The sequence below is a fragment of the Natator depressus genome, chromosome 6 (assembly GCF_965152275.1).
Source record: "Natator depressus isolate rNatDep1 chromosome 6, rNatDep2.hap1, whole genome shotgun sequence".
Classification (NCBI taxonomy): Eukaryota; Metazoa; Chordata; order Testudines; family Cheloniidae; genus Natator; species Natator depressus.
The window spans coordinates 2578555-2606336 of record NC_134239.1 but is presented as its reverse complement, the minus strand read 5'-3'; the positions used below and the strand labels follow the sequence as shown (position 1 = coordinate 2606336).

At 44.9% G+C, this 27782-nt stretch overlaps 1 long non-coding RNA gene across 1 annotated transcript; it reads left to right on the top strand.

Annotated features, from left to right (window-relative positions):
• Nucleotides 1-9738: 9738 nt before the first annotated feature.
• On the top strand, nucleotides 9739-17355 carry LOC141988480 (uncharacterized). Its single transcript, XR_012639757.1, has 3 exons — nucleotides 9739-9815; nucleotides 16308-16477; nucleotides 16902-17355. It is a non-coding gene; the product is annotated as an uncharacterized LOC141988480 (long non-coding RNA).
• The last annotated feature ends 10427 nt before the right edge of the window (nucleotides 17356-27782 follow it).

Below are 27782 nucleotides of genomic sequence, written 5' to 3'. Positions count from 1 at the left end.
CATCTAGTCCAGTCCCCTGCACTCAAGGCAGGACTAAGTATTATCTAGACCATCCCTGGCAGGTGTTTTTCCCACCTGCTCTTAAAAATCTCCAATGATGGAGATTCCACAACCTCCCTGGACAATTTATTCCAGTGCTTAGCCACCCTGAGAGTTAGGAAGTTTTTCCTAATGTCCAACCTAAACCTCCCATGTAATTCTAACTATGCTTAACACCTTATGCACTTGCATGAAGGTGTCAGCCCTTTTTCCCTTATCTGTACTTCCACACCCCATGAATGTTGGGGTACCCCATTTTTCATAAGTTGTTCAGAGTTCCTCTTATTAGCCTATACGCATGACATGTACCCTTCGGTCTGGACAGACATTTAAAGATGTTATTATCAGGTGTCTCATGGTGTCAGACAATACATTTGCAGTTTATTTCAATCCACTTTTCCTATTGGTACCTCTTATGCAGTGACCTTGTGACCTTATGGTCATAGGGTTATTCCTGGATTGCTCACTTATGTAAACTGTAGCTCACGAAAGCTTATGCTCAAATAAATTTGTTAGTCTCTAAGGTGCCACAAGTCCTCCTTTTCTTTTTGCGGATACAGACTAACACGGCTGCTACTCTGAAACTTGTCACTTACATTAAGTATGCATAAGCCTATGGCCTAGTGTGGCTAAACTAAAATTTTACAGGTCTCAGCCTGTAGGCCTTACGTTTCAGCCATGCTTTACTTATATACCTAATACACACTCATCACCCCTAAATACTCATCAATACTATACTTCTATAATCCTACCATTTCAATCTATGTGGCATACATCGATTATATAAGAAATAGCATATCAATTGACCATAACATCACATAATACAATGACAAATGGATGATAAAATGAACTAATTGACTACTGTCCCCCGCCTTGACAGGGTGAATATTATGACCCCCCGCCCTCCAAAAAAAGGCATACTGAGGTACACAACAAACACTGTAATTAGTAACTTACCACTTATATGTACTTAAACCCTATATGTCAATTAAATCTAAGTGTATACTTGTAACTTCATTATTCTATACTTATTAGGGAATAGTTATTTCTTCAGATATCAACTCATGTGGGGGCAAAAGACCCGTCTGGCTTTAAGATTAAACTTAATAAGTTTATGGAGGAGATGGCATGATGGGATAACATGATTTTGGTAATTAACTGATCTTTAAATATTCATGGTAAATAGGCCCAATGGCCTGTGATGGGATGTTAGATGGGGTAGGAACTGAGTTACTACAGAAAATTCTCTCCTGGGTTTTCTGGCCGGTGAATCTTGCCCACATGCTCAGGGTTTAGCTGATCACCATATTTGGGGTCGGGAAGGAATTTTCCTCCAGGGCAGATTGGAAGAGGCCCTGGAGGTTTTTTGCCTTCCTCTGTAGCATGGGGCACGGGTCACTTGCTGGAGGATTCTCTGCTCCTTGAAGTCTTTAAACCACGATTTGAGGACTTCAATAGCTCAGACATAGGTGAGAGGTTTTTCCCAGGAGTAGGTGGGTGAGATTCTGTGGCCTGCGTTGGACTAGATGATCATAATGATTCCTTCTGACCTTAATATCTATGAATTGATGAATCTACTGTTCTCCTGGATTTTGGAACAGAAGCATATGGAGGTTCTGGAACTTGAAGTGGGTTTATGTTAGTGCATATCTTCATAAATACTGTCCTCTCTAACATCAGCTATAGATGCTACAGGTGAGGTGACAGTAGCTAAAAGGGGACTGGAAATCAGTTGGATTGAACAAAAATGGGTTTTGACCTTTTTTTTTAACTTATGGTTCTGATCTTTCCTCCCATATAACATAAGGCAAAAATAGTCCCTGCTTACTGGTTACCCAGCAACCAGAAATACAGTTCCCTTAAGGCAACCCACCCTTGGGCTCCCACCCAGACAGCCAAGTCAAATATCATGAGGATTACTGAAAATCTTGTTCATCCTATAAAAAGTTCTACCAATCCCAAAGGTTTGGCCACATTGTCCACCAGGTCACTGAATATTTCAGATCTTACCCAAATACATGCTTACAGCCAACTCTTATTAACTAAACTAACATGTATTTAAAAAGAAAAAAGAGAGAGCGTATTGGTTAAAGGATCGTTATATATACAGGTATTTGAATAAAATTCTTAGGTCGTTTTCATAGCAGCAATGGTGAGCCTCAGAGTTGCAAAGAGTTCTTTCAGAATTGGTTCAATAGGTTATAGTCCAATGTCCAGTGTCAGGGTGATCCAGACTGGAGCTGGAGACCTCAGTCTTGTGACTTCTTCCCTGAAGAAACTTAAGCAGATCTGGAATAATAGGATCAGGGCCCAGGAGTTCCTTTTATAGTTCTCTGGCAGCCTCCGGACAGCAGGCATTCCTTGGGGGAATAAGAGGTGACAATTGTGGCTTTGAAGTAAGACCTTCTAGTTCCTAAGCACCACACATAATTAGCTGCATGGATTAGCATAAAACAACTGTCCATCTCCTGCCATTTACAGGTAGCTTACGACATACTTCAAAGAGGAATAAAGACAATGATATTACTACATTTACACTTCATCTAAATGTTAACACCTCCTTTTGATCTCTGAATTAACAGAAAGAAAAGGAGGACTTGTGGCACCTTAGAGACTAACCACTTTATTTGAGCATGAGCTTTCGTGAGCTACAGCTCACTTCATTGGATGCATAAAGTGGAAAATACAGTGAGGAGGTTTTTAGACACAGAGACCATGAAAAAATGGGTGTTTATCACTTCAAAAGGTTTTCTCTCCCCCCACCCCACTCTCCTGCTGGTAATAGCTTATGTAAAGTGATCACTCTCCTTACAATGTGTATGATAATCAAGGTGGGCCATTTCCAGCACAAATCCAGGGTTTAACAAGAACGTCTGAGGAATTAACAGACTATAGTAACAGACAGGAACTGTTTAGTTACATTGTTAACCTCTAACAAGATATAGGTAAACACAGACTACTGCCATCACAATCTTCTTCCAGTTCTTTAACAATACAAGTCTACATTTCAAAGCTCATGTCTATCTAACATGGCTTTGCTAGCTATTTATAAGGAATAGCCCTAATTGTGATTTACATATTTCCCTAACATGTCTTTAAAGGTTGAATTTGGGTCATGTAGCCTATAAGTTGTTTCACCCTTTCTGGCTCAATGTCACATCATAACATTACTAATTTCAATTACATGTGCATCTTTCCTTTCTAACAGCTGTTTTAGCTGTAAATTTCACAGTGGCATATATGCACTTGTCTTAATTATAACTTGATAATCTGGGTTGCTAAGAATGACTGCTTCATTTTCAAAACTGGGTACCGGAGGTTTTGTTGCATGTCCAACAACTGTAGGTACTTGTGGCTTAAAACAGAAATTTGGACTTGCAACCAGACTTCTAAGATGATCATAATAGAAGTCTTGCAATTAGTTACTACACATTATTGTCCTACTCCATTATAGGTCACCCGCTCCAAAGGAGATTTTAATTTAGTTAGTTGCACTGACTTTCAGTAGGTTCTGTTGTTACCTTTCCAGCGGGCCATATAGCAGGGTCATTACCTCAAACACAGCTCACCTACAGATCCATTGATGCTGTTTTTAAAAGGACTCTCTGTGTTTGGGCATGGTAATGGTACATCACCAGCAGATGCACTTGTTCCTCTAGATGCTGTCTTCTAGGTGACCAATAGGGTGGACAGTGGCTAATTGATCCAATACATCCTTATTTGGATCGAACATGGGCAATGATCACATGAACGAGACATATAAGGACCTTGAAATGTCACATGTTACTTAAATAATATGTGTCATGATTCAGATGTGGTGTCACAGATACCAAGTTTCTAATTGCACTAAATGATATTTGTTTACATTTAATTTGGCATTTGACTTTCTCTCCTCCATGCTTTTGAATACAGTGTGGACAATACCAATTCAAGATCTGTTTATCCCTAATTAATTCTGGCACTTTTCTCAGTTCCAAGAATTGAAAGGTGTTATCAGTAGTGTCTATTACATATTCACCATATTCTGCACAAAAAATTTCCTTTCTGATGTGATTTTTTCCCCTGATCATTATTATATTTTACCAGTTGAATAATATTAATCTGAGTATAATTGAAGATTTTGGTTATTTCATGCATATTATACACCATAAGTCATTCTTCAGTTGCCAAACCATAAATTCTCGGTAACATGGGGTTAATTACTTTGTTAGCTTCTTTCTGAACCATGTAATTAATATGTCTTTTAATTTTTTCAATATCCACCTGTGATGCTGGCAGACCAGGTGCTAGGTCATGCGGAAGCCCGAGACTAATTCACTTGTGTACTAGTATAGAGCAAAGTGATTTTTAAATGTATAAGAGCGTATTTGGTGTTTAAGCTTCACGAAAACTAATGGGGCGTTACTTGCATTATTTTCACTTATCTATATCGCATTACAATGTAGTAGCAAACCTTTACATAGAGTATACCCCCGTAACTAAATAACCCGTCAAACAAAAAAGAAGCCTTGTGGAATGCAAATAAAGAACTTTAACAGAAAAGTGCTAATTTCAAAGCAAGTGGCCATTGTGTGCGATGACTGGAAGTCAAAGACTCAAAATGCACTTCTCATTCTCCATCATCAAAGGAAAAGTCCAAGTGTCAGCCTGTTTTCTGTGAGAAGAAGCTATAAGTATGGATTCAAGGACAGATCCTGGATCTCTGGACTATTTGGACTCTTCCAGGGAAGTGTACCAGATGCAAAGCGGAGATCCCCAGAGACAATCTGGGTACCCTGGAAAGACTTCTTAGAAACTGACAGCTTATTACATCACTGCCACAATTTGGACTTACAAACTGTGGCTTACCTGTGCCTATATTTTGCCTGCTTTAACCTCTCAATAACTCTCATTTCCTTTTCTGAGCTTGTCAACCTTTAGTTAGTTTATTATAGAATTGGCTACCAGTGTTGTCTTTGGTGTAAGGTCCAGAGTACCAATTTATCCGGGGTAAGTGACTGGTCCCTTGGGACTGGGAGCAACCTGATGTGGTGTGACTTCTGCTTTAAGTGACCTTTTATCACAAAGTCCAGTTTGCCCGGGTGGCAAGATACACTGCAGCATCTAAGGGGTTGTCTGTGACTCCCTGGTAAGACTGCTACAGTGATCCAGGAGTTTACGTTTGTCACTGGCTTGGTGAAATCTAATTATAGACCATACCACCAGCTTGGGATGTCTGCCCTGTTTTCTGACAGTCTGCCCCAAGGTAGGCACTCACGGCCGTGAGCCACTCCAGAGAGCGTGGCATTGGCATTCCTATTCCAAATAAACTTGTAATACTGTTTAAAATTCCAAAAAGGATTAATTTCTCATTTCCTTCTGGGAACATAAAGGTTGGCCTGTATATTGATACTTAAATTGTCAATGACTTGTACTCGTGGTGAATAAACAGTAACCTTATCCTCAGGAAGTACTGGAAGGGGAGATGTGACGTTTGTGTTCTTACAATAGCTAACTTCACTTGTTTGCCAATTAGATCAATTTAGACAGCAGGCATGGGTGTAGCGGTCAGACCACTGGCCAGGGCTATTGTAGAACTCCACATTCCACAGGGTCCTGTGAACCATAGTCCTTCCCCACTGCTTTTGCCTGTCCCGCTACTATCAATTATTTGTTAATAACTTTTACACTTCCCAGAGATTTAAGTTGGATACGGGCTTTACACTCTCCTTCATGTTCATAATCTTGGTTACACGTATCAGTGCTTCACCTTCTACTGAGCTTTGACATTTGATTTTGTTGTCCCAGAATCCATATGGAATTCCATCAGTTATTGGTGCAGATTTATCTCCAGTTATAACATATGTTTTACATCCTCCTCCTGCCCCCCGCCCCCGGATTCCTCGATTAAGGGAGAGATTTTTTTCCAATCTACAAAAGGCATTTCCTCATTTTCTTCAACAGCAGAACCTCAGAGTTACAAACCCCGCGGGAATGGAGGTTGGTCGTAACTCTGAAATGTTCGTCACTCTGAACAAAACATTATGGTTGTTCTTTCAAAAGTTTACAATTGAACATTGACTTAATACAGCTTTGAAATTTTACTATGCAGAAGAGAAATGCTGCTTTTAACCATCTTAATGTAAATGAAAGAAGCACAGGAACAGTTGCCTTACCTTGTCCATTTTTTTAAAACTTTCAATTTATATTTTAGCAGTTTACATTTAACACCGTACTTGCTTTTTTGTGGGGTATTTTTGTTTTGTTTCTTGTCTCTGTTGCTGTCTGAATGCATAGTCCTGGTTCCAAATGAGGTGTGTGGTTGACCGGTCAGTTTGTAACTCTGAGGTTCTACTGTATTACAGAATATTAGCCGCGGAAGGGACCTCAGGAGGTCATCTAGTCCAACCCCCTGCTCAAAGCAGGACCAATCCCCAATTTTTGCCCCAGATCCCTAAATGGCCCCCTCAAGGATTGAACTCACATCCCTGGATTTAGCAGGCCAATGCTCAAACCTCTGAGCTATCCCTCCCAACTGAGAGTACCAATTCAGACAAATTGCTTAAAGCAGGGCAGTTATCGCCCAAGGCTGTGGTTTCTATGCACACCAAGGCAAACCAAACCAGCCAGCCAGAGAGGACTTTGGTTTTACCCCACTGGCTAACCACAAGTCACACAAGCAATTCCCTTAGACACTCCAGTTTCCCAGTATCATTCATTATGGGGACAATGGTTATGAAAACCAATACCCCAGTAAAAAAGAAGGGTTCTCTCGATCTCAAAGGACCAAGGCGCAGACCCAGGTCAATATACAAGTCAGATCTTTCCCACAAATCACGCTGTTGCCAATCCTTTAGAATCTAAAATCTAAAGGTTTATTCATGTAAGCAGTGTCAGGATGAGCTCCACCCTGACATCTGGTGGTGAGGTGTGGCCAGTGGTGGAAAAGAACTTCAGGGGCCGATCTCATTTGCATAGGCACACCCACCCCACCTAGAATGAGGCCATAGTTGCCCAAATGGTCACTTTGGCTGCTGTGGGATCCCCAGTGTCTCTGTTATTGGGGCAAGAAGAATAAAATGTTATTACCCTGATTATGGGAACTGTGCTTGGAACTGTACTTGGCCTTTTGTTATGATGGAGGGATTCACCATCAACTAAGTAGCACTCGCTAGGCAAGGGTCATGGGTTCCAAAACTCTGTGGAGGGAGAGAGGCTGGGGACAAGTATTAATACTTGGTGGCATGGGCCCTTTGGTGAGGGTATTGCATGCTAATTGCCCTTCCTCCTCTCTCCACTGTGGAATATCAGAGCTAATCTTGATTCTATTAGGAGTTTAGTTACAGGCTGCTGAGCTCACTTTGGGCTAATGGTGCACCAGCACTGAGGCTCCCCTACTACAAGCTGAATTCACCAAGGAGCTGACCTGACTAAGAGCTGAAATCACTGAGTGTTGTGTTAAGTAGTGGGGGAGCCTGACGATATATTGTGGAGCAGTTTGTGGGATGGCTGGAGGGCCTTGTGGACAGGCTGGTGGAGCAGTTTGTAGGATGGCAGGAGCTGCTTGTGGGCCGCGGAGCCGAGCGAAGCAGTTCGTGGGGCGGCTGGTGGAGCAGAGCAGAGCAGAGCGAAGGCCTATGGAGCTGTGGGGCAGTCAGCTTCAGATCATGTAAGGTGCCCCTTATCTGTCTCTCCCCCACCCCCCATCTCCACCCAGGTTGGGATGTAAAGCTCTGCAGATAAACTTTCAAACTCTGGGGCTGCCCTGACCAGGGACAGAGACTTTTGGGTCATTGGACTTTTGGGACTTTGGGTGATTTGGGGTTGCTGGACTCAAGAACCAAAGGGAAAGGGCATGCCTCAATTTGCTTGGGGTGGGTTTTTTTTGCTCATGGGTTGTGTTATGAATCCTGTTGGTGGTGTTTCCCCAACATAATGCCACATTGTTTCTCTCTGTTATTAAAAGGCTTTTTGCTACACTCAGACTATGTGCTTGCAAGAGGGGAAGTATTGCCTCTTGGAGGCGCCCAGCGGGGGTGGTATATATTTGTCCCAGGTCACTGGGTGGGGGCTCAAGCCGGTTTTGCATTGTGTTATTGGAATGGATCCCCTAGATACTGAAACCGGCCCTTGTTGCTGCCAACTCTGATGGGCAGAAGGGTTACATTCATAAAAGGAAAAAGATATCGATGAGAGCTAGAATTGGTTAAATGGGATCAATTACATACAGTCATGGCATTTTTTTAATGTGAAAAACTGGGTCAAGGATTTCCCTTGATCAACATCTGGGCACACAGGAGGGCTCCCAGAATACAACAGGGAACGTGGTAATGGAGATAAGATCTGTACTGGGGTCACTATTATATCCGTGCCCTGCAACAATAAGGTCCAGTGTGCCAATCGAGCATTAGACACCTGTCCATCCTTGACTCTATTACAGCACAAGAACTAGAAGGGTGTATGGCTTACAGAGGCTGTTTTTGCTGACAATGGCTTTGCTGCAAAAGCCTGCCGTTTCAAATTGTCTTTACTAAAAAATGAGCAGCGCTAGTCTAAAACATGGGGTGGGGGGACTTTTTTTATCACTATAAATTATTTTTGTAAACAGGCTTTCTGTGGTTTTAACCCTGGGTTGTTTCTGCGTGCTCACTTTTTGTTGAAACACATATGCAAAGCGGCTAAATGAAAAATTGTTTCTTCAGATAGACTTGTTTTTCAAAGTGGTCTCCTTCTTTTCTAATCCACTAATTTAAAAATTGTTCTCACTAAAAACATCGGGAAACGCTCTTAAAGTGTTTATGCCTTCACAAGCCTTTCACTTCTATTTGTCAAAAGCTTTAACAAATTACTTTTATAAACTAAGTGGTTGTGGTTTTAACCCTGAGATCATTTCTTTTTTTATTTTACATTGTTAATAAGATTAGTTACAAAGCAATGTCTTCTTCACATAACGAAAGGAAATGTTTATTTCGACAAGTATTTGGTATAATTTTGTTTTAAAAGCAGGCCTAGGGCTTTCTTGTTATGTTCGGGCCTTCTGATCTCTGATCCATTGACTCACAGATGCTGTTTTTGTTGAAAAAGCACACTGCTTCAAATTGTTCTTACGAAAAATGACCCCTGTTAGTCTAAAACATAGGGGAAATCTTTTTTATCACTATACATTACTTTTATAAACAGGTTCTCTATGTTTTTAACCCTCGGATGTTTCTGCATGCTCACTTTTTATTGAAACGTGCAAAATGAAGGAATGTGTCTTCATATAGGTTTGTCTTTTAAACTGTTTATAAAGCAGAGCTTTAGCCCTTTACATGTAACTTTTACTTGCGTTTGTTAAAAGGTTTGGGGAAGAAGCAGTGAGCAGTGATCCACTGACTCAAAGACACTGTTTTTGCTAGCAGGGGCTTTGCCGCAGCTTCAGATTGTACTTACTAAAAAATGACCCATGTTAGTCTAAAACATAGGGGGAAACTGCTGAAAAATTGTTTGTTACAAAGGATTTATGGTTTTAATTTTTATTAAAGCTCCTGTGTAAAAGGGCTACGTGGCGGGAAAATGCTCGAGGTCTGTTTTTTTAGATAAGAATAAGGCAGTTAAAGGGGAGGGGGGGCGAGTGGGGGAGGGGAAGGGAGATGGCTCTTGTTTAAAACCCTTGGGACTGTAGGATTGGTTCAGGAAAATGAATTCTATGACGTTGTAGAACAACATCTGATTGCGCCTATCTAAAGACGGGGATAACAAGCCTGAGCAGCTCTGAACCTGGGAAGTTGCCTCTTTCAGCAGACTCACTTGGAAGGGTAAGATCTCTCTCGGTCTCTGCCTCAACCATGTGCTGTCTATCTTTGCCCTTTGCAAAGGGGCTTTCTTTTCCCTTTTCATGCCCTGTTCTCTCTCTTAACCTATCTTTAGATGTTTCTCTTTTATTTAACTCTTTTTAAATGCTCTTTTCTTAATCTATCCTTATATTTAATAGTTTAAATGCTTTTCTATTAACCTCCCTTTATACTTTTTACCATGTGCTTACTAAACAGTCTCTGCTTTAGTAAATTCCATTTTTTGCCATATGTGTTCTTTTTTTAACCTATTTTTCAATATTATTTAATGTTTTTAAATGTTCTTTTCTTAACCTACCCTTATATTTAACATTTTAAATGTTTCTTTCTTAACCAACCTTTATATTTTTACCATGTGCTTACTAAACAGTTTCATTTATATATTTCTCTTTTATTTAACTCTTTTAAATGCTCTTTTCTTAACCTACCCTTATATTTAATACACTTTTTTTACATTTATCTCAAAATTCCCCTTTTATACCCCAAAACTTACAAAAACATGCCAATCAAAAGTATTACATAGCTGATCTAATGGAGCAAGAGCAAAGGTTACAAGATATGCCAAAACAAGAGGCGGTTTTGTGAGTTCTCGGTCGTTAGTCTGCAAGGTGCATATATTTCCAGACTGCCTGTTTTTCACAGACTTTCACCCCCATGCTCCAAGAAAAAGATCAGGATCAGGGCACACAGGGTCAGGTTCACCCCTCCTCCCTTAACTAAGCTAAGTTATTACATGATCTACTAAATAACTATTCCTAGCAGTAAGCAAATTAACTGATAGTCGATCCCAAAAGTTGGCCCTGGCTTAAGCACCTGGTTGTTTGTTAAAATACCCCTCTACACAATGACTCTCTTAGGAGTTCTCTATTGGGAAGGTGTCCCTTCCTTAGTTGCTCCCTAATTTAAATAAATATTCTATAGGGTATTACCACTTGTGGTGCTTCCTTCCCCTTCACCTGTCAGCAGCCAGATTATAAAGTACACTGAGAGGAGGGGCAGTGATAAAGGGAACACCACAAAGTTTTCCTTGATCCTCCATTGGTAGAGGCTAAGAGTTTGGGGAGCTTATTAGGAGATTTTGGGGAGCTTCTTAGTGATGGCTGACCGTCTGCCTCTCTCTGCCATGCCAGATAGGGCGTTCTACCCGTACACAATTTTTCTATTTGGTACCACTCTATGATATTTTCCCCCTTAAACATTACTCATCAATAAGACATCTTAGTCATTTTCAATACGTGCAGTATCAATGAGAGGATACTTCCTCTTTACATTTTTCCTTGAGCTGAGTTCTTACAATATCACATAGTCAAGCAAAGCCCCACAATGATGCAATAGCAAGCACACAAAACACAGAAACAAGCAAAAACCAGCAAGTTCCCTCTTAGTTACTGTGAGCATAACACAATTCTACCTGCTTGAAATGATTTTTATCAGTTGACTTTCACAAGTAGGGGTACATAAGCTATTCCCTTGTTAGCTAAGGTGGTCTTTTCTCTCCTTTTTCTTCTGTGTTCTCTAGAGTCCCATATGGAGTGCCATTCTGTGAATTTGGTAATCTTGTATTACACCACTATGGGTTCAGCTTTGCTTGCTATAATTTCAAGCTCAACAGAGTGAACTTGCCTCTGGTGCTTTTCTCAAATTTGGAGGCTCTAGGAACACACAAAGTCCAAAGATAACAACCAGAGGCACAGCCGCAAGTTCAAAGTCTTATCTGTATGACAAGTTTTATTAAAGCAATAAGTGAAGTTACTATTACCCATGCATGTAGAAATCCTACCAGACCTATGCAATAATTATAACTGTGTCATACTTCAGAGTAGCAGCCATGTTAGTCTGTATCAGCAAAAAGAATGAGACTAACAAATTTATTTGGACATTAGCTTTCGTGGGCAAAAACCCACTTCATCAGATGCATGCAGTGGAAAATACAGTAGGAAGATATATATACACAGAGAACATGAAAAAATGGGTGTTGCCATACCAACTATAACGACACTAATCAATTAAGGTGGGCTATTATCAGCAGGAGAAAAAAAACTTTTGTAGTGATAATCAGGATGGCCCATTTCCAACAGGTGACAAGAAGGTATGAGTAACAGTAGGGGGAAAATTAGCACTGGGAAATAGTTTTGACTTTGTGTAATGACCCATCCACTTCCAGTCTTTATTCCAGCCTAATTTAATGGTGTCCAGTTTGCAAATTAATTCCAATTCTGCAGTTTCTCGTTGGAGGCTGTTTTCAAAGTTTTTTTGTTGGAGAATTACGACTTTTAGGTCTGTAATTGAGTGACCAAAGAGATTGAAGTGTTCTCCAACTGGTTTTTGAATGTTATAATTCTTGACGTCTGATTTGTGTCCACTTATTGTTTTATGTAGAGACTGTCCAGTTTGACCAATGTACATGGCAGAGGGGCATTGCTGGCACATGATGGCATATATCACATTGGTAGTTGTGCAGGTGAACGAGCCTCTGATAGTGTGGCTGATGTGATTAGGCCCTATGATAATGTCCCCTGAATAGATATGTGGATACAGTTGGCAATGGGCTTTGTTGCAAGGATAGGTTCTTGGGTTAGTGTTTTTGTGGTGTGGTGTGTGGTTGCTGGTGAGTATTTGCTTCAGGTTGTGGGGCTGTCTGTAAGCAAGGACTGGCCCATCTCCCAAGATCTGTGAGAATGAGGGATCGTCCTTCAGGATAGGTTGTAGATCCTTTATGATGCGTTGGAGAGGTTTCAGTTGGGGGCTGAAGGTGATGGCTAGAGGCGTTCTGTTACTTTCTTTGTTGGGCCTGTCCTGTAGTAGGTGACTTCTGGGTATTCTTCTGGCTCTGTCAATCTGTTTCTTCACTTCAGCAGGTGTGTATTGTAGTTTTAAGAATGCTTGATAGAGATCTTGTAGGTGTTTGTCTCTGTCTGAGGGGTTGGAGCAAATGCAGTTGTAACTTAGAGCTTGGCTGTAGACAATGGATCGTGTGGCGTGGTCTGGATGAAAGCTGGAGGCATGTAGGTAGGAATAGCGGTCAGTAGATTTTTGGTATAGGGTGGTGTTTATGTGACCATCCCTTATTAGCATTGTAGTGTCCAGGAAGTGGATCTCCTGTGTGGACTGGTCCAGGCTGAGGTTGATGGTGGGATGTAAATTGTTGAAAACCTGGTGGAATTCCTCAAGGGCTTCTTTTCCATGGATCCAGATGATGAAGATGTCATCAATGTAGCGCAAGTAGAGTAGGGGAGTGTCATAAATATAAAGGGAAGGGTAACCACCTTTCTGTATACAGTGCTATAAAATCCCTCCTGGCCAGAGGCAAAGTCTTTTCACCTGTAAAGGCTTAAGAAGCTCAAGTAACCTGGCTGGTACCTGGCCCAAATGGCCAATGAGGGGACAAGATACTTTCAAATCTGGAGCGGGGGAAAAGGCTTTTGTCTGTCTGTGTGATACCTTTGCCAGGAACAGATCAAGGACACAAGCCCTCCAACTCCTGTAAAGTTACTAAGTAATCTAGCTAGAAAATGCGTTAGGTTTTCTTTGTTTTGGCTTGTGAAATTCACTGTGCTGGAGGAAATGTGTCTTTTTGTAACTTAAGGTTTTGCCTAGAGGGATTCTCTATGTTTTGAATTGGACTGCCTGTAATATTATCTTCCATTCTGATCATACAGAGTTGTTCTCTTATCTTTTTTTGTTCTTCTAATAAAGTTCTGTTTTTTAAAAATCTCATTGGGTTTTTTGGGCCTTAAAAATCCAAGGCTGGTTTGTGCTCATCTTGTTTATTCTCAAACCTTCCCAGGAAAGGGGGTGTAAGGGCTTGGGAGGATATTTTGGGGAAATAGGAACTCCAAGTGGTCCTTTCCCTGTTCTTTGTCTAAATCACTTGGTGGTGGCAGCATACTGTTCAAGGACAAGATGAAATTTGTGCGCTGGGGAAGTTTTTAACCTAAGATGGTAAAAATAAGCTTAGGGGGTCTTTCATATGGGTCCCCACATCTGTAACCTAGAGTTCAGAGTGGGGAGGGAACCCTGACAGGGCATTAGGGGATGAGAGCTGAGGAAGCGTTGTTCCAAGTCAGCCATAAAAATGTTGGCATACTGTGGGGCCATGCGGGTACCCATGGCAGTGCCGCTGGTTTGAAGGTATACATTGTCCCCAAATGTGAAATAGTTATGGGTGAGGACAAAGTCACAAAGTTCAGCCACCAGGTTTGCCGTGACATTATTGGGGATACTGTGTGGAATGTTGGTGTAGAGGGCTTCTACATCCATAGTGGCTAGGATGGTGTTTTCAGGAAGATCACCGATGGATTGTAGTTTCCTCAGGAAGTCAGTGGTATCGCGAAGATAGCTGGGAGTGCTGGTAGCGTAGGGTCTGAGGAGGGAGTCTACATAGCCAGACAATCCTGCTGTCAGGGTGCCAATGCCTGAGATGATGGGGCGCCCAGGATTTCCAGGTTTATGGATCTTGGGTAGCAGATAGAATACCCCTGCTTGGGGTTCTAGGGGTGTGTCTGTGCAGATTTGTTCCTGTGCTTTTTCAGGGAGTTTCTTGAGCAGATGGTGTCATTTCTTTTGGTAACCCTCAGTGGGATCAGAGGGTAATGGCCTGTAGAATGCAGAACTCTAACACCACATGGCATGTCCCTGACCGTAGCACAACCTCACTCCTTACCTCTCCCATGGGCTACAAAAGAGGTGGGATGAAGACCCCAGACTCACGACTCCCTAAAACAGAACATGACCATAAATTGCGAGGGGTGGGACTGAGGGCGTGCATTGCAGGTCTAATTATGCCTGCTAAGGAGGGGGGACACTGGGACACAAGACTCTGCGGCATCGGAGTTATGGACACACTTGCTGGAAACTAACCCCAATAAACATTGCATTGCCTGCACCTCAGACTTCTGGTCTTCTGCTTTCTGTCCGCTTGACAAGAACCAGGGAAGGGGGTGAAGGGAAAACCCTCTAACAATACTCACATGCTCAAAGATGTTCTAGGGTCCAATGGACCTCTCACCAATTGATCAACAGTAGAGGGATAGTTCCTGCTGGGTTTTTTCCAGTGGGTATTCCTACTTTTATCCAACCAGGGAACTTTTGATGTATTGTAATTCTAACTACGCCTAACACCTTATGCACATGCATGAAGGTGTCAGCACACTTTCCTTTATCTGTATTTCCACCCCATGAATGTTGGGGTACCCCATTTTTATACGTTGTTCAGAGTTCCTCTCATTCTTATTTGCCTTTATGCATGACATGTACCTTGCAGTCCGGACAGACATTCAAAGATGTTACAATCAGGTATCTCGTGGTCTCAGACAATAAGTTTGTGGTTTATTACAATCCATTTTCTGTAAATGTTATTCAGTGACCTTGTGACCTTGTAAGCAGAGGGTTATTCCTAGGTCATTCACTCATGTCAAGCATTCTTCAACCTATGGCCTAGTATGGTTAAGTGAAAATCTTACAGCTCTCAGCCTGTAGGCCTTGAGTTTCAGACATACTTTACTTATATACCTAATATACACTCATCACCCCTAAATACTTAGCAATCCAATACTTCTATAAGCCTACAATTTAAATCTATTTAGCATACATTGATTATCTATGAAATAGTATATAAATTGTCCATAACATCACATAATACAATGACAAATGGATGATAAACTGAACTAATTGGCTACAATATTGTGGCATCGTGATATTTTCTGGTTGATTATCTATCCGGTCCTAATATTCTATTAGCTTTTCTGACTGCCACTGCACAGTGAGTGGATCCTTTCAGAGAACTATGCACAATGACTCCAAGATCCCTTTTATGAATGGTAACCACTAATTTAGTTTCTATCATTTTAGGTATATAGTTCGGATTATATTTTTCAATGTGCATTACTTTGCATTTATCAACATTTTATTAACATTTTTATCAATGACCTGGAAGAAAACATCATTGATCAAGTTTGCCGATGACACAAAATTGGGGGAGTGGTAAAGAATGAAGCTGACAGGTCACTCATTCAGAACGATATGGATCAGGTGGTGAGCTGGTCACAAGCAAACACTGTGTGTTTTAACATGGCTAAATGAAAATGCCTCCATCTAGGAACAACAAATGTCAGCCTTACTTACAGGCCGCCAGACTCGCTCTTGGGAAAAAGAGACTCTGAAAAAGATAATCAATTGAACATGAACTCCCAGTGCGATGCTAAGGCCAAAACGGCTAATGTGATCCTGGAATACATAGACAGAGGTGGCCGCCAGCTGACACCCAGCATTATCAAATCACACACCTAGTTATATCCTTACTGCCATGTGTGTAGCGCTGGCCTGGAACTGAGCAGCATCTGCTCTGAGATTAAAACCCACTGAACCAAATCAGGGCCAACTGTGTGTAGACAAGGCTCAAAATTTTAAAACACTCATGCTATGTGAGTCACCCTACCTTCGGACCTTTCATTTCAGTGAATTCTCCCTGAGCGGAGATTCTGCAGGAGCTGGAGGTGCTCACCATAGACTCCACTGTCTGCAACAATTGCTACCAGGAAGGATTACAAAAGCCTGGGGGTGACAACCCCATTAAAGATGACATGATGTGTTCCGGGTCCATGGAAGGCTATAAAGGGACTGCCTGGGTGAGATTCTCTGACTGAGATCAGGGCCCCCACTATTCCTGGCCCTTTTGCCCTGTTCACTTGGTGTTGTGTGTCGGGGGCGGGGGGGGGGGGTGACCCATCAAACAGTGGGCCTGGATGGAGGGGCTGAGCCCTCACTTCAGTCCCCAGTGTTCAGACTAGTCGGCCCTTGGAATTGAGGATGCGTCATAGAGTATGAAGTCAGCAGGGTTCGTCCTTTCAGTCTGACCTCCTGTATAACCCAGCCCACATCCGCACCCAGTTACCCCTTTCCTGAGCCCAGAGACTTGTGTCTGGGTAAAGCATCTCCCAGAAAGGGAGCCAGTGGGATATGAAGCCATCGATAGATGGAGAATCCAACACGGCCCTTGTGGACGATGGAGGCTGGTCCCTCCTCCAACCCTATTTCTTTCCCTGTCTCTAGGGTGACTCTGGGGGACCCCTGGTGTGTGAAGAGGATGGGACCTGGTACCTTGCTGGGATTGTGAGCTGGTTACTGGTGAGAGAAGTGAATGGGGTACTTACTATTTCTCCCGGTTACCCTGCAGTCTACAACCGCCCGAATGCCCACAACGATTAGATCCAGAAGAATGTGCCTGGTGTGACTTTCACAGTGGTGAACTTCAATCTGAACAGTGCCAGTCCCCTTACCACCATCACTCCGAGCAGTGTCCGTCCATCTACCACCATCACTTGGAATAGTGCTGGTCCCTCTGCCACAATCCCCAGGGTCCTTCTCCTTGCTGTGCTTGTGCGGCTGACTCTCTGACCCCTCTCCTCGAGTGGGACCCCATCCCACACCAGGCCTTCCTAACCCCCATATACATTGACCATGTCACTTATGTGATCAGTTATAGTTTTCTAAACCTGAATTTTATAATCAAATTTAAGTTAGATTTAATATGATCACTGTTCTGTTTGTTTGGCTCCCCAGGTTATTACCTGGCAATAAATAACTTTCATGGTTGAGCTGGTTGCTTCTCTCTCTCTCTGTCTTCCCCTTGTGGGTGTTTTTTTGTTTTCCTCATTCGCTCTGCAGCAACGCTCCTCATCCCTAAGCTAAAGATCCCTGCGGCGCCCAAAAATCCCGTGGGGTTTGCTCATCAAGTGGGTTATGACCAGAGCCATAGTAACGTGAAAGCAGGGCTAGGGACGTGCAGAACCTGCGGCCTATGAGGGTGGCAGATAGAAAGGGCTCCTCCACCCGGCCCGCTCAGGTGTCCTCTATTCCGGTGCGGTGCCCGTGGCATAGGAGGGTGACAGCTTGGGAGTGCTGATTAACCCGGTCCTCTCAGCCGCACTCTGTTAATGTGTGCGTCCGTCTGATTCTGGGGCTGGAGAAGAAATGACTCCTCTGTTTTCAGGTCTGGGTTCCAAGTTTGACCTTTTTCCTGAATGAAAGGCAGCTGTCGTACTCCCCAACTCCCAGCACCTGGTGTGACAGCTATGGCGATGTCCTGCAGTATCCTGGACAAACCTTATGAAATTAACCTTCTTGGCTTCCATTTAAGACCTTTAGGGGGGGCATTGTACTTCAAACGCAGGTAGGTTTGTGTCGTTGTGGAATTGTGTGTAACTCCTCTAGGAGGCAGAAGCTAGAAGAATTCACCCGTCAACCTACCTACGTCTCTGCGGGGGGTTAGGCTGACCAAGCTACAGAGCTCAGGGCACAAGTTTTTTCACAGCGCTGAGCAATGTAGCTTGATCAAAATATTAAGTGTAGACCAGGCCTGACTAAAGCAATATCTGGGAAGGCTTCGGAACTTCAAAGGGCTTTGGGGGACAATACATCTGAAGTGGGTTTCCTAGGAAATACTTGGCATGAAGGGAATTTAAAATGACCCACCTGGAATCCATCCCTGGGACACTGTGCCTGGAGAAAAACCCATTGTCAACTAAATACCTGCACCTGGAAACTCCAAAGCAAAGACCCCTGAGCTGCATAAATAGGCTTGGCAGAATCTGATTTTGATTTTCAGAGCATTTGGACGGATAATGCGGATGTTTGTTTTTAAGTATTTTTAAGATGGTTAATGATTTAAATGTTCACAATTGTGGGGAATGATGAGGAGGGGTGAGGAGGGACGCAGTGAGTGGGGCGGTCTCGTGGGGAAGGGGGATGGAGGAGGGAAGGACATGGCGGGAGGGGTCTCATGGGGGAGGAGGGGTGAGGAGAGGAGAGCAGTGGGAACCTCCGGGGGGGGGGGGTGGAGTGGAGGGGAGGAGTGAGGAGGGACTAACCAGGTGGCGGCGGGCAGTGGGGGCCTCGGGGAAGGGGCAGAGCAGGGAGGGGGAGAGGCGGAGCCTATTATACCCGCCGCCCATGTGGAGTAGTGCTACTGAAATGTGTTTACAATGGATTGCATAAGAGCTAGTTGCTTCAGAGAAGTCATAAGCAAAGGGGATCAAATCCTTTCCTCTTTGCACAGGGGCACGAGTCCTGATATAAAGAGAAATGGCGTTGGGGAGGCGGGGGGGGGGAGAATCACACCTCATTCTGCCGACTGCTGCATGTGAGTGACAGCGCTCGACAACGAAACACTGGGTACAAATGTAAAGAATCTCTCTGAAACAAATGCCTGTGTTTGAGGTTTGTTTGAATTCTGTCTGAATATTCCAATCATACAGAGCTTAGTTAGAGCAGAAACAGCAATCCGGGACCTCCCTACACTCCCCCATTCCCTGTGTCTTCCGGGGCTGCAGCCGTCCCCAAGCACTCCACCCCAGCATTCTGCATTGGGCGCCACCCTCCATGCCCTCTGCTCACCGAAGCACCAGAGGCTCCCGGAACTCGTCTTCCTTTGTCCTCTTCTTCCTCTTCCTCCTTATCTGGCCCAGCCGCTCCGTCGGGGTGCATGAAGAGACCCTCAAGGCCACCTCTGCATCTGCTAAAGCAACAATGGACAGAGCAACTATTGTCCGTGCACTTACACCCCTTGATCCAAACAACTTTCTCACTCTCCTTTGGGACTCAGAGCACGGTGGCAGCCGCAGCCACGGTGAGCATGGCCTGGGGGGCGGGGAGGAGGAGAGTTGGGATGTGGGGGGTAGCACTGCGGTATCGGTACAAGCGGATAGAGCTATTGTACTGAATACTGGCAGTGTTTTCCACAAGCGGTGGTGGTCGTAGCGGATATCTCGCTCCTGATGGTAACCGAGGCCGCACGAAGCAGCTCCTGCATGCATCTAGCTGCAGACCAGGTCCATATCCTACTAGCCTGTGGGCTGCAATGATGCCTGCTGAAGTCATTGCTCAGTGGCTTGGCAACACGTCCTACCTGGGGGAAGAAACAAGGCAGCCTTCCCAAGAAACCTTTGGCAGAGCGTTGCAGATTCCTTCCAGGAGAGTTCCCTCGCGATCTCTATGAAGCTTTCATGGAACATCCTGGGGCACATGAACAAAGTATTCTGCAGGCCCCCCGCCCCCCACACCTGATGTAAGCAGTGTCAGGATGAGCTCCACCCTGACATCTGGTGGTGAGGTGTGGCAAGTTGTGGAAAAGAACTTCAGGGGCTGATCTCATTAGCATAGGCACACCCACCCCACCTAGAATGAGGCCATAGCTGCCCAAATGGTCACTTTGGCTGCTGTGGGATCCCCAGTGTCTCTGTTATTGGGGCAGGAAGAATACATTGTTATTACCCTGATTATGGGAACTGTGCTTGGAACTGTACTTGGCCTTTTGGTATGATGGAGGGACTCACCATCAACTAAGTAGCACTCGCTAGGCAAGGGTCATGGGTTCCAAAACTCTGTGGAGGGAGAGAGGCTGGGGACAAGTATTAATACTTGGTGGCATGGGCCCTTTGGTGAGGGTATTGCATGCTAATTGCCCTTCCTCCTCTCTCCACTGTGGCATATCAGAGCTAATCTTGATTCTATGAGGAGTTTAGTTACAGGCTGCTGAGCTCACTTTGGGCTAATGGTGCACCAGCACTGAGGCTCCCCTACTACAAGCTGAATTCACCAAAGAGCTGAACTGACTAAGAGCTGAAATCACTGAGTGTTGTGTTAAGTAGTGGGGGAGCCTGACGATATATTGTGGAGCAGTTTGTGGGATGGCTAGAGGGCCTTGTGGACAGGCTGGTGGAGCAGTTCATAGGCCAGCGGGAGCTGCTTGTGGGCTGCGGAGCCGAGCGAAGCAGTTCGTGGGGTGGCTGGTGGAGCAGAGCAGAGCGAAGGCCTATGGAGCCTTGGGGCGATCAGCTTCAGATAATGTAAGGTGCCCCTTACCTGTCTCTCCCCCGTCCCCCTCTCCACCCAGGTTGGGACGTAAAGCTCTGCAGATAAACTTTCGAACTCTGGGGCTGCCCTGACCAGGGACAGAGACTTTTGGGTCATTGGACTTTTGGGACTTTGGGTGATTTGGGGTTGCTGGACTCAAGAACCAAAGGGAAAGAGCATGCCCCAATTTGCTTGGGGTGGGTTTTTTTTGCTCATGGGTTGTGTTATGAATCCTGGTGGTGGATTTACCCCAACATAATGCCACATTGTTTCTCTCTGTTATTAAAAGGCTTTTTGCTACACTCAGACTCTGTGCTTGCTAGAGGGGACGTAGTGCCTCTTGGAGGCGCCCAGCGGGGGTGGTATATATTTGTCCCAGGTCACTGGGTGGGGGCTGGAGCCGGTTTGCATTGTGTTATTGGAATGGATCCCCTAGATATTGAACCCGGCCCTTGTTGCTGCCAACTCTGACGGGCAGAAGGGTTACATTCATAAAAGGAAAAAGATATCGATGAGAGCTAGAATTGGTTAAATGGGATCAATTACATACAGTCATGGCATTTTTTTAATGTGAAAAACTAGGTCAAGGATTTCCCTTGATCAACATCTGGGCACACAGGAGGGCTCCCAGAATACAACAGGGAACGTGGTAATGGAGATAAGATCTGTACTGAGGTCACTATTATATCCTTGCCCTGCAACAACAAGGTCCAGTGTGCCAATCCAGCATTAGACACCTGTCCATCCTTGACTCTGTTACAGCGCAAGAACTAGAGAGGTGTATGGCTTACAGAGGCTGTTTTTGCTGACAGTGGCTTTCCTGCAAAAGCCTGCCGTTTCAAATTGTCCTTACTAAAAAATGACCAGTGCTAGTCTAAAACATGGGGGGGGGGGACTTTTTTATCACTATAAATTACTTTTATAAACAGGCTTTCTGTGGTTTTCACCCTGGGTTGTTTCTGCATGCTCACTTTTTGTTGAAACACATATGCAAAAGGGCTAAATGAAAAATTGCGTCTTCAGATAGACTTGTTTTTCAAAGTGGTCTCCTTCTATTCTAATCCACTAATTTAAAAATTGTTCTCACTAAAAACATCAGGAAACGCTCTTAACGTGTTTATCCCTTCACAAGCCTTTCACTTCTGTTTGTCAAAAGCTTTAACAAATTACTTTTATAAACTAAGTGGCTGTGGTTTTAACCCTGAGATCATTTCTTTTTTTATTTTACATTGTTAATAAGATTAGTTACAAAGCAATGTCTTCTTCACATAACGAAAGGAAATGTTTATTTCGATAAGTATTCGGTATAATTTTGTTTTAAAAGCAGGCCTAGGGCTTTCTTGTTATGTTCGGGCCTTCTGATCTCTGATCCATTGACTCACAGATGCTGTTTTCGTTGAAAAAGCACACTGCTTCAAATTGTTCTTGCGAAAAATGACCCCTGTTAGTTTAAAACATAGGGGAAATCTTTTTTATCACTGTACCTTACTTTTATAAACAGGTTCTCTGTGTTTTTAACCCTGGGATTTTTCTGCATGCTCACTTTTTATTGAAACATGCGTAAAATGAAGGAATGTGTCTTCATATAGGTTTGTCTTTTAAAGTGTTTATAAAGCAGAGCTTTATCCCTTTACGTGTAACTTTTACTTGCGTTTGTTAAAAAGTTTGGGGGAGAAGCAGCCTTCTTATCCCTGATCCACTGACTCCGAGACACTGTTTTTGCTAGCAGGGGCTTTGCTGCAGCTTCAAATTGTTCTTACTAAAAAATGACCCATGTTAGTCTAAAACATAGGGGGAAACCGTTGAAAAATTGTTTGTTACAAAGCGTTTGTGGTTTTAATTTTTATTAAAGCCCCTGTGTAAAAGGGCTACGCGGCGGGAAAATACTCGGGGTCTGTTTTTTTAAATAAGGCAGTTAAAGGGGAGGGGGGCGAGTGGGGGAGGGGAAGGGAGATGGCTCTTGTTTAAAACCCTTGGGACTGGAGGATTGGTTCAGGAAAATGAATTCTATGACATTGTTGTAGAACAGACAACTGCAGAGAGAGTGTCAGAGGCATGAGTGTGGGAGCAGAGTGTGACCCTGGTCAGAAAGATGCAACAACAGCCTGTGTCTCTGGGGACGGGGTTTCAGCTGAAGCAGAACAAGCTCCTCTTCTACCACAAGAAAAACGTCCACATGGGGGCCAGGAGACTGGCTTGATCAGAGGGTGCCGTTTACTGGGTCATTTAGGCCACCAGTAGGGTGGCCACGGTGGTTCTCGTTACAGGACATCACAATCAGATCCTACTCATTGGCCTCACGACTGCCCACGTGCCCCCGGCATGGCCAGCTCAGCTCAGATCCTTTCAGTTTTGCTTTCCCTGAAATCAGTATCTCTGTGATTCCCAGCAGAGGCGGGGCTGGGGAACAAAGAGAGGTGTGTGAGGGGCCATAAATAGACCAAGAGAACAGGGAGTTGGAAAAGGCTTTGACAGCACTTATCTCATAGCCTGGGGTGTGAGCAGTGGCAAAATTCCCTGTTTCTGGTGTTTCGTATCCCAGCCAGTGCGGCAATGCCTATAAATACCAGCCTGTTTCCTTCATTCCTCGGCAGGTATCGCAGGCAGCATCCTCCCACGCTGCTCTCCCTCATTGGCCTCCAGCAGCTGGGACGATCTGTGACGCCTCCATTTCCAGTCTGGGCAAATGGGCGGCGGGGGCAGATCCCTGGAAATAGAGGGAAGCAGGGGGCTGCCGTCACTGAGGTGCCGAAGAACGGGCCAGCCGGGGGGCTTCTGACCCCAGAGCCCTGGCCACCCGTGGGCACTGGACATGGGACAGACGGCTCAGCCCGGCTACCTCCAGGAAAGGGACAATCCCGGGAAAACCTGGGCAGGTGGCCACGTGACTGGGGATGGTCCACAGAGTAGGCCTGAGTCACAGCACTGATTTCTCCTCCCCACGGGAACGGCCTGGCAAGGACCAGATCTCAGCTAAGCCGCACAGGCCGAAATGGGCAAATGGTGCATAAGCATCCTGCCTCTCACTGGGCTGCGAATGGGCAGCTCTCAAATTTGGGGATGGGGGTGGGGTGGGGGATGAGGGTCTGTGAGCTTTTTCTTTCACTTTCCTGTAAATCAGAGATTTAAGCAGGAAATAGCTCAGTGGTTTGAGCATTGGCCTGCTAAACCCAGGGTTGTGAGTTCAATCCTTGAGGGGGCCATTTAGGGATCTGGGGCAAAAATTGGGGATTGGTCCTGCTTTGAGCAGGGGGTTGGACTAGATGACCTCCTGAGGTCCCTTCCACGGCTAATATTCTGTAATACAGTAGAACCTCAGAGTTACAAACTGACCAGTCAACCACACACCTCATTTGGAACCAGGACTATGCATTCAGACAGCAACAGAGACAAGAAACAAAACAAAAATACCCCACAAAAAAGCAAGTACGGTGTTAAATGTAAACTGCTAACATATAAATTGAAAGTTTTAAAAAAATGGACAAGGTAAGGCAACTGTTCCTGTGCTTCTTTCATTTACATTAAGATGGTTAAAAGCAGCATTTCTCTTCTGCATAGTAAAATTTCAAAGCTGTATTAAGTCAATGTTCAATTGTAAACTTTTGAAAGAACAACCATAATGTTTTGTTCAGAGTGACGAACATTTCAGAGTTACGACCAACCTCCATTCCCGCGGGGTTTGTAACTCTGAGGTTCTGCTGTTGAAGAAAATGAGGAAATGCCTTTTGTAGATTGGAAAAAAATCTCTCCCTTAATCGAGGAATCCGGGGGCGGGGGGCAGGAGGAGGATGTAAAACATATGTTATAACTGGAGATAAATCTGCACCAATAACTGATGGAATTCCATATGGATTCCGGGACAACAAAATCAAATGTCAAAGCTCAGTAGAAGGTGAAGCACTGATATGTGTAACCACGATTATGAAAATGAAGGAGAGTGTAAAGCCCGTATCCAACTTAAATCTCTGGGAAGTATAAAACACCCCATCTCCAGCACCCAGGAGTTGCAGGTATGTGTATCCCTATCTCCAAGTGCTGGGAATGGGGCTGCACTCCCATCACCGTCACTGCATCCCTCCCCGTCCCACCCCCTGCAACCCCATCCCCCGTCACTTCATCCTCCCTGTCCCAGCCTCTGCAACCCCATCCCCTGTCACTGCGTCCCTCCCTGTCCCACCCCCCATCAGTGCATCCCTCCCTGTCCCAACCCCCCCGCACCCCTATCCCCCCATCACAGCAACCCTCTCTGTCCCACCCGCCATCCCCCCATCATTGCATCCCTCCCTGCCCCAACTCCACCCCCTCATCCCCCATCATTGCATCCCTCCCCATTCCAACCCCCCACATCCCCATCCCCCTCACTGCATCTGTCCCATGTTCCATCCCGCCCCACCCTTACCCACACCTACCCATCCCAGCCTGTACCCCTTACAGTGCTCTCCCACCCATCCTCTCCACCTCCCAGAGCCGCCACCCCCATGTCCCTCCCCCCCCACAGCATTCACCTCCATACACTGCTGCACTTCCATTATGTCCCTATGCACCCCTGTGCCCCCCACATCCTCATGCACCTGTAGTCTTCTGCCTCCCCCTGCATCTCCATCCACCCCACATACCTCCCCCGCTCCCCCTCCTCTCTCCTTCACTGCTCCCTCTCACCCCCACCCTGCTCTCATCTTTGGCCTCTTTCCCTCCCCAGCTTCTCTCCCCCACCCCTATCTTTTCCCCTCCAACCCACCCTCCTCCCTTCCCGGCTGGGTGATTTAGGCAGCCCCGAGAAAAGTGTATGAAGAAGTGTCTCTGTGTAGGCAAGTGTGTGCATGCATGCATTGTATGTATGTAAGAGACTGTGTGTCTTTGTGTAGGGAGGTGTGTTTATTTCCACATGTGTGTACACCTGTGTAAAGAAAATTTGCAGTCTCTTTGACTTTTATTCCTTTTGCTGGCTTGCACACAAAAAAATGGATGACATAAAATATGCCTGTATTCATTTCATTTCAAGTTTTTAAAAGAGTAGGGAACTCTAAAAGAAATGTATTATTTCTTAAAGTGAATGTCGTTGACTAGTAATCACAGAAGAGCCGATGTATAATACCTTTCTCCCCATCTTTGTCTAGCTACATTATAAAATATTGCGGACTCTCTCTTTTTATGTGTATGTCCAGCAGCTACCACCCTGGAGCCCTGATCTTTGTTGGGGTCTCCAGGCACCTAACAACAATTTTAATATTAAATAATGTGGAAGTAGATGTGTTAGTGCAAACTAGATGGGCACACATGAATACATGTGTGTATCTGAACATAGGTTTAGTAGTCAGTTTCTACAGATTTATTTATATAGGTATCTGGACAGGTGCATTTCCGTGGTTGTGCTTTACGGCTTTGTATTTGGGCTTCAGGAGTGGGCCTTAATGGACTCATTGCAGCTGTGATAATGTGTGGCCCTAATTCCACCCATAAAATTACAATATAGGCATCTATGAAATAAAAATATATTCATTGGTCTATCGTTTCCACAACTTAGCACTTACCATAAAGGGAGGTTAATAGAAAAGCATTTAAACTATTAAATACAAGGATAGGTTAAGAAAAGAGCATTTAAAAAGAGTTAAATAAAAGAGAAACATCTAAAGATAGGTTAAGAGAGAGAACAGGGCAAGAAAAGGGAAAAGAAAGCCCCTTTGCAAAGGGCAAAGATAGACAGCACATGGTTGAGTCAGAGAGAGAGAGATCTTCCAAGTGAGTCTGCTGAAAGATTGTCCCTTTCCTGGAGGTAGCCGGGCTGAGCCGTCTGTCCCATGTCCAGTGCCCACGGGTAGCCAGGGCTCTGGGGTCAGAATCCCCCTGGCTGGCCCATTCTTCGGCACCTCAGTGACGGCAGCCCCCTGCTCCCCTCTACTTCCAGGGATCTGCCCCCGCCGCCCATTTGCCCAGACTGGAAATGGAGGCGTCACAGACCGTCCCAGCTGCTGGAGGCCAATGAGGGAGAGCAGCGTGGGAGGATGCTGCCTGCGATATCTGCCGAGGAATGAAGGAAACAGGCTGGCATTTATAGGCATTGCCGCACTGGCTGGGATACGAAACACCAGAAACAGGGAATTTTGCCACTGCTCACACCCCAGGCTATGAGATAAGTGCTGTCAAAGCCTTTTCAAACTCCCTGTTCTCTTGGTCTATTTATGGCCCCTCACACACCTCTCTTTGTTCCTCAGCCCCACCTCTGCTGGGAATCATGGAGATACTGATTTCAGGGAAAGCAAAACTGAAAGGATCTGAGCTGAGCTGGCCATGCCGGGGGCACGTGGGCAGTTGTGAGGCCAATGAGTAGGATCTGATTGTGATGTCCTGTAATGAGAACCACTGTGGCCACCCTACTGATGGCCTAAATGACCCAGTAAACGGCACCCTCTGATCAAGCCAGTTTCCTGGCCCCCGTGTGGACGCTTTTCTTGTGGCAGAAGAGGAGCTTGTTCTGCTTCAGCTGAAACCCCGTCCCCAGAGACACAGGCTGTTGTTGCATCTTTCTGACCTGAGAGGCTAGTCAAAGTTTGGGGGCCCCAGGATGTCCCAGACGGACATGGAAATTGCTGGAGTCTGCTCTTCTCTTTGCTGCTGTCTTGTTTACGTGCAAGGAACCTATGAAGTCCTGATTCTCCAAACCCAGGAGAACAAAGAACAGAAGGAGTTTTCTTATCTTCCAGCCCCCGCAGCCTCTTTAGCCAGCAGAACCCCAAACTCTCTGTCTAGCTTTTCCCAGGGTCACACTCTGCTCCCACACTCATGCCTCTGACACGCTCTCTGCAGTTGTCTGTTCTGTCTTTCTTCTCTCCTCAGCTCCCGTGTGATCTCTCTTCTCCTGCCCCTGCCCCCGCCTAAACCAGTCCTCAGCCAAAGCTCCTGGGGCTGTGAAGAAGTAGGAATTTTCTGTCATATATTTATGATGCTGGGGCATGTCTCAGTTGCCCTCTCTACTGTGCATTGTTACCCAGGGTGTGTAAAAGGGTTAAAAAGCTGCTCTTGGGGCAGAACAGGAAGCATGGGGTGTGTGGGTGATGTTACTGCCTGGGGTGGGGTGACTGG